General features: G+C 46.0%; 4 protein-coding genes across 10 annotated transcripts in view; 1 reads left to right on the forward strand and 3 right to left on the reverse strand.

Annotated features, from left to right (window-relative positions):
* Positions 1 to 12,932, reverse strand: part of LOC119432887 (uridine 5'-monophosphate synthase-like) — a 113,729-nt gene that overhangs the window by 94,894 nt on the left and 5,903 nt on the right. The gene's annotated exons all lie outside the window — the stretch shown is intronic.
* LOC119432888 (uncharacterized) overlaps positions 1 to 12,932 on the forward strand; it is an 86,408-nt gene that overhangs the window by 56,108 nt on the left and 17,368 nt on the right. The window lies entirely within an intron of this gene.
* The window catches only part of LOC119432896 (PHD finger protein 13), an 83,811-nt gene that overhangs the window by 21,980 nt on the left and 48,899 nt on the right, over positions 1 to 12,932 (reverse strand). The gene's annotated exons all lie outside the window — the stretch shown is intronic.
* Positions 1 to 12,932, reverse strand: part of LOC119432886 (rho GTPase-activating protein 39) — a 132,198-nt gene that overhangs the window by 5,527 nt on the left and 113,739 nt on the right. The gene's annotated exons all lie outside the window — the stretch shown is intronic.

Here is a 12,932-nt window from a genome sequence, read left to right on the forward strand (position 1 = left end):
TAATAAAAAGAGCACGCGAGCGTAGGTAGCTCCCCACTACGCGTAGGAGCTAGGTAGGTAGGTAGTAGGTAGTATTTAATGGTGACTAATTACTGCATATCATCCGTTACCCCCTTGGTTGTCATCTCTGACTCTCCAAAGGTACAGTCATTTTTATTTCACATCGGTATTTTTAAATATAACTTAACGTCTGCGTACAAATACACAGTATACAGCAGCTTCCATGTAACTTTTAAGCCTTAAATATGTGTGGATTACCTTAACCCTTTCAGACGCTATGTACACAATTGTGTACACCAAGATAGTGCGTCAATAGCAAAAGCACTGATGAAGTAATGATATTTAAGAATGTCGCATACTGTATACAGTAGAACCCCACTGTTACGTTCCCGGGTGCTGCGTTTTCCCGCTGTTACGTTGTTGGCACAGCTCCCATAGAACCCAATGCATTGGTAACCCCGCTGTTGCGTCCCAACTGTGGGACCGTTCCCGCATCATACGTTGCGAACTGCCACCCCGTGTTGGCCCGAGCGGCCATTTTGACTTTTCATGTCACTTGGCTTGGTGGCTTGACGATGGCATTGGCCGCCCAAAGTGCCGGGGGCGACACCTATGACGATTTTCGGTTTCTGCCAGCAAAAGTATGGCCCTTGAGATGCGTATTTGCTATCTAAAGGTGGTGTGTATGACGCGTTGTGGCCCTAAAATTGGTTTTGGCTCATAGATGTTCCGTATAAAATCCAAGGGCGATAACGCCGTCGCCGCGAGCCGTATGCTGTATGTGCAAGTGAAAGCGTGCAAGGGGAGCCGACAACCGCGTCTAAATCTCGCATGCGAAAGAAAGAAAAGCAGGGAGGAAGTGTGCCTTCTTCCGTTGCGCTCGAGGCACCGGCGAGGGAGCGAGGGGGGAGGGATAGCGGCGGTGTTGTACTCTGGCATCAACTGCGTACTGCGCGGTGGTCGTGCGGGCCGCATCTTGAAAGCAATCTGCATTGGGGGCAGAGTCTACAGCACCCGGGAACAAGTTTATACGGCCGATAAATCTGCTATCATTACTTTGTATAGCTGTCTACTAATTTGGTATCACAATCGATGCTTCGGCATTCGGGCGAAACTACAACTTTTTTTTTGACACGTAAGAATTAAAATAATATTGTGTGCAGTTCAACACTACTCCCATTTCTCAATTTTTCAATTTCTCAGCTCTTGTGTTTCCCGTAGCTTACGTTTTATTTTATTTTTTTTAAGGCCCCGTGAAAAACCTATCACCAGGGTTCTACTGTATCTTGAAACCCTTGTGATTGGAATTGTGCTGCAATTTTGAAGAACATGTGTAAGATGTTTTAGTAAAATGAATGGGAAGGTAGACGGTTGGGTGTTTTCGCTTGGTGTCAATATGTTGTTGCATGTAGTGGGTTCACTTCTTTCATTGTTTTTCATAATGTCAAGCAACAGGCATAACTTTCAAGCTGCTGGAAAAGCTTTTCAAGCTTTTCAACACATGAAAAAGTTGATGTTCTCATATTTGATGTTCCTGTAGCGAGTTTTCACATGGAGTCCACATTCTGTAAACTTGACAAAACTCACTAAAGAATTGAAAGTTCTAAATATTTTCTGCAGGTGTACACCTTCTATGATTCTGAAGATACAAGAAATGTGGTGAAAGTAAGTTTTCAATCAACAGGGGAAAGTGGTGTCTAAAAGCATTAAAAGGCTTGCAAAAATATATTTTTGATACCAAAATCTGGAGAAGACAATTTCACCACCACTCATCAGAAATCACCGAGACTTAGCTTAACATCTGGGCATGACCTCCGAGATTGGGCAGCACCTACGGCATACTGAAAATCTCAGAGGCCATACTCTGTGACCTGTGTCACGTTCGCTAACCACCATGTGCTCCTGTTGTTTGCTTAAACGCTATTTAAGGGTTGCTCATTAAAAAAAAATTATACAATTAACAGCCAAGCTGCCTTGCCAAGATTGCTTCGATAACATCCACAACTCCTTTTTAACGCACCGCCAGTCACGTCCAGTGACTGGAACCACCTTCCCTCAGATATCGTTTCCATTTTGGACCATGATCTATTTTGTGCAACCATATACAATTATTTATTTGATGACGCATAAAGCTTTTTTTTTTTTTTTAACGCGGTTCTTCGCACGTTTTGTTGTATTAAACATTGTCTCATCCTGTGTATTGTAAATGTTATTAGTATTGCACATATTATTACATTTTGTATTTTGTTTATTATTTATGTACCCCACTCCCCTGTGTAAAGCTCTGTGCGCTTGAGGGTAAAATAAACAAAATAAAAATAAATAAACCGCAGTAAAATTTTGCTGCAGGCAGCCTTGTTTTAAAAATGAGGGGGAGAACTTCGTGCCTGCAGTAATTTGTCGGTGCTGGTGACATCGACGGCAACTGCCAGGTTGGTCTGCTTCTGGTCCATCAGACCCAAAAGGCGCTTGGCAAGCAGGCAGCGGGCAACCTGGCTCCGGTGACCAAAGTTCTCCTGCTTGGACAAGACACAGGAGACGCAGGCTAATTACGCCACATCACTGTGAAGATTGAAACAGCTCGCTACCAAAAAACTGCGACAAGACCAGTGTGAAAAAACACACAGATCAAATGCAATGTTGCAATCTAAATGGTGCGAAGCTTGACTGAATTATAGCCAAGTAGCAGCAGTAGCGAATGACAGGTGCAAGGGGCACCCGGAGACTACGCACATAATCTTTATAGGGCCCCCCTTACGAGAGTCGAACACTCACAAGTAGCTGAGCACCAGGCCTGGAGAAATTTCTGCCCATTAGAAAAATCGGTGGGTTACCGGCGGCACTAGGATTTGAGCCCAGTACCTACCGCATACGAGGCTGATGATCTATCACTAGGCCATTGCTGCAGTAAGAAGGGATCTTGTGGTCAGATACTGACAACTTCCCAATAGGTGGCCTTCCTTCCAAGCATCTGGAACTCCTGTAAATGCAGAGCACCGGGCTGGGAGCGCACTTGTACCTATTTTACCGGTAGGTACCCCAACGGCAGCATTCGTCTACTTCCCACAGCAGCGCTGGATGCTGAACTATTTCACCAAAACTGCAGTGGGACAAGGGGCGCCCAGAGACCTTCATAAATCTCTATTGGGCCCCCTTTCAAGATGAGAACCCACATAAACAACCACGTGCCAAATCGTGGTACATCTTTACCCTAAGAAAGACCGGTGGGTTTTCGGCAGCACCAGGATTCGAACCCAGGACCTCCTGCACATGAGGCGGACGCTCTACCATTTCACCACCACTGCGGTTATAAATGCTTCAATGGTTGCCTCAATGCTAGCTGTTAACACAAGCTCAATGTTTCTCAAATGCGAGCTGACCTGGAAAAAGAGGCAACCACACAATTAACATATTAACAATAATACAATACTAGTCACAATAATTTGTATGAATTGCACAATTGGAGAAGCTGTGGGTTGATAGGTCCTACATCATCGTACTCGCTTGTGTTGTGGCCGCACTGTGGTCATTATTGGCACACAGCATGCAAAGCTCGGACTTGAATACAGGCCAACTCATATTTTCGATTCAGTACTCTTAAAAACTATAATAGACTAGATTGAAATACACACACTGCATGGCCAGATTTGGAAATTGTAGCCGTAGTGTCGGGTCAGGTAGAGCAAGACAGGTAAACAGGAAACTTTGAGAAAGGCTTTTTCCTCCAAAGTAAGGATCGTTTGCTTCATGTGGAGCCGTGAAAGGTCAACGTGACCAACGTGACCCCCAACCAACTTTCCTGGCTCCCCCCAAAAAATAGGGAGACAGATACGATAAGTTTGTCCTCCTGTTACACTGTTTTCATTATAAGCGACTGTGTAACAAGCTAAGCCCAACAGTAAACTTTCACACGACCAACCTTGCTTGGCGAAGGCAAAAGGAGGGAAGGCACCAGGGCGCCTTGACCGTCTGCACGAAGTCAGCCACCTTGCTGGCCACTTCCTCGCTCAGGCCGCTTCTTGGCCACCAGCTTCTTCATGATGGTCGTGATGCAAAAGATGCTGCATCATCAGGCACAACTACTGTCACAGAGTGCTCAACAAGGCAGCAACTATGAAATCAGATCGTGCGAGGTCCTCAAGGCGAAAAAAAAAAAGGGGGGGGATAGCAAGAAACAACACGCACAGCATATATTTAATGCTTTTTTCTTGTCTGTATGCTATTCTTGTGTTCTCTGAGCAACACTTAAACAATGCATCAATGAAAAGAAGGAAGCCTCTTCCTTGAAAAGGCAGCACAAGCAGGGCCAATGAAGACCTAACATTGGCTACATTGGCAGACATAGACCCCATATTGACCAATGGGTCAGACTGGACACATTGGCCCTACATTGTACAACATTGCTTCATCATTGGCCCTGTGCTAGACCTCTGAAGACCTGATGATTTTTTTTCTTTTCCATTTCCTCAGCTGTTCAAATAGTTCACTGAGCTAGTGTTCTGTCCTCTTTAGAAGAATAGCAGACCGGGTGAGTTGTAATGTGGCAGACACTCGCTAGAGCTTTCGCAGCAGCCCTAAAGGTCATAGCTGGACGCCTAACCCACGGTTTGCAATGAGTTGTGACCACAACAGGTTCAGGCCAATGGACAGGCATGAGTCATTCATACTAAAGGCACCTATTATAACCCTGGCTTTCGGCCCTGGGGCAGTAAGTCCCTCACGATAGCCGGGCGCTGCAAGCGGTACACCCGTCTTCATGGCTGAGACAAGTTGCGGCTGAATGCAAACTCTTCAACCTGAAGGCTAAGTGGCATCGGGGAACGGCATGTGTCTCCGTGCTGTGAAGAGTAGGAGTCTTTCCGGTTCCAAGAAAAAGAAAGAAGGAAGGAGGTGCCTAGGCTGCAGCAAGGCACGAAAGGCAGACGGTTGAGCGATCATGCCAATCTTCTTTATGATGTGCACGTAACCATTGTGTGATAACCAAGAGCAGCTGCACCTGACATATGGTAGAATGCGATGTTGGCTAGTTGTTCATGCTTGAAATGTGGTCCTGGCGCAAGGACAACTAAGCGAAAAGAAGAAGGGACAGAAGAGAGCGCTCTTTCTGTTCCTTCTTCTTTCCGCTTAGTTATCTTTGTGCCAGAATCCACATTTCAAACATATTGGTATGCATGCACATCCTCACATGCAGCCTCATTATCACCCTATGGCCATAAAGGGGCCACCATCACATAGGGCTTTACCGAGTGAGTCTGGTTACTCCACACCAACACAATGCAGTTCACCTCAATCAGGGAGCAGCCTTTGTCTTCTATCGCCAGTGCCGCTGGTATGGCCCCTGCAGGTCATTCTCGGATGCAGCGTGATGATGATAGTTTGTGGAGCGTCCGGAGTCTTCTATGACAATGTCAAAGCTCTGAGGCCTCCTGCGTGGGCGCTGCCACCACTGTCATCAGTCACCAAGCAAGTTCCGGATCTAACCCAGTGTGCCATAACAGCTCTTCAACAGTTGTGTTTTGCCTGCTGGTTACCTCATCCTCCTTATGTCCAGTGGTTCGCTGTCGGTGCAGAAGAGACTGTTCGCGGCTTTTGTTGAGAAGGAACTCGTCACTTACACGGAACATAGAGCCCATACTGGGATGCAAAGATGCGCCTCTTCCCTGGTGATCGGTGTTGATAATCATCCACCCTTGAAATGGCACAAAGAGCCGATTACATTTCTTCTCAGGGCAGGGCCTGTCCCTACTTTAAAACCAGAGGGCCACTGAGAAGTAGGAAATGATTCAATCTGTGCCGACCAAGCACTTCCAGGTAGCAATCGAGCACACTTGTTGCCTTTCGCTTGGTCCCGCCGATGCTTGTTGACTCATGGACCCAAGTTGGCAAGGTGCACCCGGCTGGCTTCTCGGTGCCACCTTGCTCCCTGGGCAGGCAAAAGACTGTGCTGGCTCTGCCACTTACTTCCGAATGATCAGACACACTGAAAATATAGGGGTTCTATCTGCGTGTGCGAGTGATCCATTTTCTGGATCACACCAAGCCAACGGGACTGGCAGTTGCTCACTAGCGCTTTTTGTAGCAGCCATAACAGTCAGCGCAAGCCCAAGTATTGCAACAAGTCGCAACCACGCCAGGTTCAGGCCAAAGGAAACAAGCACGAGTCTTTCCAAATGAAGGCGTTTACTATCACCTCTGTCGACCAAGGCAGGCATCAAGAAAGTGGCCCTAGTGTTCTGCACAGCTGGGGCGAGATCGCTTATGGGAATGCGCACTTTGGGAGACTGAAAAGAGTGCAGCTCACCTCGCACGGTTTTACGCTCCCGGCCCTGTGGCGGTAAGTCGCTCAAAATGACCGGATGCTGCAAGAGGAACGGCACGCAGCGGTCTCTGCAGCTGAGGCGAGTTACGAACTATCACAAGCTCTTCAGCCAAAAGTCAGAGCAGCACTGGAAAAGCAGCATGTCTCCCTGTGCTGCGGAGAGGATTGTCTCCAGTTCAAAGAAACAGGAAGGAAAGGGGCCCCACAGGCATGGTGTGCGAGGCACAAAAGGCATTAGTAGCAGCCAAATCACCTTCTCCGTGGCCCTTCTATGCAGCGCACGCTTAACAAGATGACCAAATCCAGCCACTCTTGAGGTAATGGGATGCGCGTTCGTCCTTACAAGTTAGAAAATGCCCAAGCCCACCATGGTGGTAGCACTCCAAAGAAAATAGTACGAACCTAGTATTTCAGACACAACTTACTTTCATTGCACATTCTAGTGGTTAATACAATGACATTTCAACTCTGAAGATTTAGGTTCCAACCTTATATGACGATCTGTGTTATGCTGACCTCACTGCCCCACTGAAATTGCCCCATCGCCAAACAGCTTCAACGACTTGGTTTTCTTAGCACTCTGAAATTCACGGGACAACCCTGTGGTGATAGAATTGCTTATCCCCACAGAGCCCAAGTACTATTTTTATACTTAATTAGGCTGATCCAAACTCTGATGATCTAACTGCAAGAAATTTAGTGCAAAGCCCATAGTAGCGTCCTTTATATGCTGGAGGCAACTTTTCAGTTGTGGGTGGTTAAGGAAGCCAATTATTAATTACAGTAGAATCTTATTAAATGAAACATCAAGGGACCAAAGCAATATGTTCAGTTTAACAGAAGTTCCGTTTACTGAGAAACGTGCTGAGGTGTAGCAGCAGAACCGTGCAGAAGTCAATGTAGCAGCTAGTTTTTCACATGGTTTGGGGAGGCGGTCAACAATAATGGATTGACTAGGCATCATCAGTTGCGTTTTTGAGGAGGTGCTGGCGACATATCAAAACAAAGACATAGCTTTTACTGCTCCAGTCGGCGGCCGAGAACATGCTTTCATGGAGGGGGAATCAAAATTATTGAACAGCGTGATGTTAAGGCATGCAAAATTTTGGTTGTCCTTATTTTGGTTGTCTATGGGGGCGAGTGGCGGCGCTGTGAAGCTGTCCAGGGGCCGTATTCTGTAACGCTTCGGTTTTCGAAGAATTCGGTTTGCGTGCAGCGACTGGTCGCCGCCTGGGTAACGCCATCGCCTCAGAGCGTGAACGCATTTTTTGATGACGTTACGCACATGTCAATCACGCGGAAACGAATTTGTCGTCAGCGAAGCCGCGCTGCGCTGCTCGGTCTGAACCGAAGCGCGGTGTGCCGTGTGCAGAGCCTCTGCATGCCGGTGCACGGGCGAGATCGTGGCACTCGGAGCAAAATGACGGCGTGTGCGGTGCCTGTGGCGCCTGTTATCGTGCTTTTAGCGAGCCTCCGTGACAGACAGCGACGACCTCGATGTCGACAAGATGCCTTTCAGATGACAGACGAGGGATTCAGGCGACAATTCAGATTCTCAAAAGAGACAGCGCTCCGACTGTGCGAGGAACTTGAGTGTGTATTTTGGCCGCAACGCGAAGTTAGCGTACGACGTCCCACCTAGCAGCATAAATGGGTCAACCGAAGTTAACAAAATTCGTTAAATCACTCACCGCCAGTACAACTCACACACGTCTCATAATGAAAAATATAAACCTCATCAATACCATGAACAATTCTTTTTATTTACCAAGAAGCGCTCGTAAATTACTATATTTTTACTCGGTTTGTGACGTTCACCGCCACAAAAGAAAACCTTCGCGCTGATTAGCCTCTGTCCTTCCACTTGTTTTCATTACGTCAACGGACGCCCCAATGTGACGCCACCGCCAAACCGAATCCTTTGAAAAACCGAAGCGTTACAGAATACGGCCCCGGTCTGTACATGCTGTGCATTTAAAATCTATCAAAGTTTTGCCTGCTTGAGACTTTGTGCACCGCTCTGAATAGAAGACAGGTGTCATGAACAAAATACTTTTGATACTGCCCTCCTCCTTGGAAAAATCCTTGAGAGCTTGCTTTTGTGGTACCGTTCACTGAGAGTTGCAAAATTTTGGTTCCGGTTTTTTATGTTACCCACGTACAAAAACCAGCAATACATGTAGGCTGTTGTTCTGTTTAAGCGGCAATTTCGTTTAAGCAATTTCGTTTACAGAGATTCTACTTTAATTAATTCCTATACATACTAATAACTTTTTCTCAGGAAACATTTCATTGTTCCTTCACATTATTGTACTCTCCATAATCACAAAATAAATTTGAATGAGTTGTTCTGCTTCTTTTTTTTTTTTTTCATATGGAACGTGTTCGGGCTTTCTGGGATTAAAAAAGAAAGAAAAAGAACACCGAACCCAGAAAAGGCAGGAACCTTACCTGTGTAGTTGAATGTTCCACTTGAGCAGGTTCTCTCTTCCACCTTGTCACGGTCCAAAACACCACAGCATCTGTCACCACCAGGCCAGCTGCGGAAAGCGCCTGCGGACATCATGCCATGCTCTACGTTAATCAGCTGCGAGTACTTCGGTAAACTATAGTTCCCCGTTGAAACAAGAGGGCTGTGTGGCACAGCAAGCGTGCACCCAGAGTAGGTCAATCAAAGCTTGTATAGCTTTTACGAAGATCCACTACTAGGAAAAGCAAAATAAAGAACCCATCCAGCACAAGCTCATTTTAAGTGTCCTTAAGCTATGCAATACAAATAGGGGAAAAAAAGATCTGGCAGAACCCATCTAAGATGATTGTCCAAGTTATCCAAGAGCAGTCTTGCAACACTCACACACACACTTTATTCAATAACAACACTGTTTACTCTATCTATTGTGCCTGAGACAGTTACCACAGGATGGCATGTGCTGAAGTATGGTAAATACAATTCTGCGCCCCTTGTCAAATGTTAGCATGACACCGAGTGTAGTAACTCGCTTCCCATGCTACAGGCCCGAGTTCGATTCTTTTGTAATTTAATTATGGGCTTTTTGCCTCCCAGAGCAATGCACAGGCCAAGAGAATGCCAAGGGGGGGGGGGGTGCTCAGGATTGACTCTGATCGGCCGTGGTTCTTTAACAGGCACCTAAACTTAGCTCATGAGAATTTTTTGCATTCTGTCCTTATGAAAATGTCGCTGCTGCAGCCAGGAGTTGAACCCGCAAACTCCCGCTCAACAGCAGAATGTCATAGCCACTGAGTAACCACAGCGGGTACACTGTTGTTTTTAAGTAGTCATTTAAATATGCATGCCCGACAGCTAAGGACACTAACTTGTATCAGACATATGTACAGTTAGCCATAAAAGCTTACGAGACATGGGTTCCACGACAACAGTGAATTGCTGCTCTGTCAATTAACGGATCACTGTGTAGGTGGCAAAAACAACACAAACTGAGAAACGTTAAGTCGAGGCTACGTGCCCTGGCTGCACAGGCACTCAACCTTTTCGCAAATCCTGCGTCCCGTAAACGTTGTTGTTGACTGTGCTTGCAGCACCTGTTGAGGCAGTTACCTCACTGCAGGACAGAATGCTAAATGCATCTGTAGAAGAGGTTCCCTGGGCTGCCACCCCAATCAATGTTATGTGGCGTCCTTCAGATTGTTCCTGTGAGCAAGCATTTTGAATTAGCAATTCAAGCTGGTCATGCATACTAAATACATCCATACAAGCAATGACATTGTCTATTTACTTCCCGAGTTGTCCTGGCTGGTCCCCGTCACGGAAACAAATTCTGCCCTCGAGGAACCACGCAACGTGTATGCCATGAGTGCTCTTCTGTCAGGCTGAAGCAACGTCCACTGTGCGTATGTCAGCTTCTGCTGTTCGAATAATAAACAGCGCTGCACTCACTGTACCTACTGTATAGACTCATCTAAGGGCCGCACCCCAACTTGGCAGCCCAAAATTTCCATCGGAGAAGCAATCGTGTTCGGTGCCCCAATGCTGCGCACGCACATCAGCGAATTTTCGCGCACTGCCTACTGTCGGCATGCGAAAGTAGGCAGTGCGCAAAACTTCGCTGATGTGCGTGCGCCAGCATCGGGGCACCGAACATGATTGCTTCTCCGATGGAAATTTTTTTCACCCGAATTTTGGGCTGCCAAGTTGGGGTGCGGCCCTTAGATGAGTCTATACAGTAGGTACAGTGAGTGCAGCGCTGTTTATCATTCGAACAGCAGACGCTGACATCCGGGAATCTGGGGTGTGCAGCAGTCGCCAGCAGCGCTGGCACTGTTTGGACCAAAGGGTTCAGTCCCGTGTAAGGACCGCACCTCATAGAAATTGTGAAAAAAAGAAGTGTGGCCCTTAGACGAGTCTATACGGTAGCTGCTAGCATTTAAAGTGGAACCTGAACATGACAAACATGGATATAACTAATTATCGGATACAAAAAAGTAAACCTAAATTGTTTGTTGCCAATATAAGCATGTACCGAATATCAGATATAATTAAATTACTTTCATGTCAGGTCAGATTTCATTACAACGAGGTTTGACTCTTTTTGAAGTCTGAAAGGTAAACCCAGTCATTTGCAATGTTTGGCCTGTGCACAGTGCTTCAGATGACTTGCGAAAAATTTATGAGAGAAAAATCTAAATGAATAACATCTGGCAAATGTGCCAAGCATTATCCATTCACGAGAACACAACACAGGAAACGTGACACCTGCACACGCTCTTTGCAGCAGTGAAATGTTGCATCAGACGTACCGCTTTACAACGAAAACAACTCACTCAAACAGGGAGGACGATGCAAACATGCACCGCAGGACATGCGCTGACTGCCAACGGCGTCCTATTGAAAGAATGTCAGCTTTTTGTAATCTCTGTGCAGCTCATGCGTGTGTGTGCACAAGTATAGGGCAATATCAGTTGCACTCATTCTAAACATGCCATTTCTTCAAAAGATTGTAACTGGTATTGTCTTGAGTACACAAGATTGAGCTGTACAGAGACTGCAAAAGCCTGGCTTTGTTTTAGTTAAAACGCAGTTGGCAATCTGCGCTTGTCCTGCTGTGGATGCTGCGTTATCTTTGTTTTGTTGGGGTGTTCCAGTTTACTTTTAAGATAGCACAACTAGCCCTCCTTTTAAGATAGCACAACTAGCCCTCAACAAGACGATGCCACGTGAACCAAACACTTCAGGAATCTAGTTACACCTAATTGTGCACAATAAGCAGGCATTTATATACAATATACAAAAAATACCATGAAATACCCGACGTCATGCCAATGTAACAGTGATTTGGCAAGAGATTTCCAAAAGGAAAGTTTGGCCTTCGCTTTCTTCATTACACTCTCTTCCTATACAGTCAAACCTCACTCTAATGAAGTCATCTCTTCCACAAGAATAGTTTTGTTATATCTGATACTTGTTATAAGCTTGCATTTGTTGCTTGCTGATATCAGTGAGACATATTTTTGATTTACTTTGTTATATCCAATAATTATTATATTGAGGTTCGACTGTACATAGTAGGCAATACTACGAAGACTAGAAATACCTCTCGCTGACGACATTTGCAACCAAAAAATGATGTGTCACATATGAAAGAGACGCAGGTATGCATATATGAATTCAATCATACAATTCAATGTAACACTTAAGTTACACTGAATTGTATGACTGTTGCAAAATACGACAATGATTGCATTGACGGTGCCGAAGATCTGCATGTATTTACCACCAAACAAGCTGAATGATACGTTTCAGCCACCAGCGGCCATAGCATGCCGTCTGTGCTCACAACCAAAATAATGGGTTGTTAGAATAAAATAGAGAAGATGAGCTACAGTTAAACCTCGATATAATCAACTTCAATATAACAAAATTCTCAATATAGCGAAGTATTTAACTTTTCATAACCTCCTGTCCATGGAACACCATGTATTTAAAATCTCAATATAATGAAGTGTGTTTATATGCGATTTCAATATAATGAAATTTCACTGCCACTGCAAACGAATACCAAGAGAATAAATGGACACATCCGCGGATGGTCAGATGATTGAATTACATGTGGCTGCTTGCGGACGCACCTCTCAAATTGCGCGTCGCGCGACCGCCAAAGTTCCGTATAAAGTCCAATGCAATAAAATCCTATTGCGCCTCACGCACTGTGTGCTTTAGGTGCGAGTGAAAACATGCAAGGGTGAGATAAGCTTCTCGAGTGCCGCCTTCCCGTGCGAGCAAAGGGAAAGAGGGGAAGAGGAGCGAGCTTGTGGTGACGCGATCAGGCGCGCGCACCTCGATTTCTGGCGTGCGTCTCAGCCGTAGCTGCAGATGGCTGTAAGCGCGGCTGAGCGCATATGCAGCCGTGCACCCCTTGCTTTAGAGGTAATCTACTGCGTGTGCAATGAGTGGGCGTGCCGAGACGGTGTGGCATCATGTAGGCTGTCTTCCTGCACGTTTAGTATTGGAGGTTGCGTTATCTCGAGTTTCGGAGATGAACTGAAGCAAGAGGCGCATTTCATGATAGCGTTGCCCAATGCTATCAGCCATGGGGTCGGACTGGACGCGAAAGCGTGGCTGGCTTCACTTAATTCG

Source organism: Dermacentor silvarum, chromosome 11 (genome assembly GCF_013339745.2).
Source record: "Dermacentor silvarum isolate Dsil-2018 chromosome 11, BIME_Dsil_1.4, whole genome shotgun sequence".
NCBI classification, from domain to species: Eukaryota; Metazoa; Arthropoda; class Arachnida; order Ixodida; family Ixodidae; genus Dermacentor; species Dermacentor silvarum.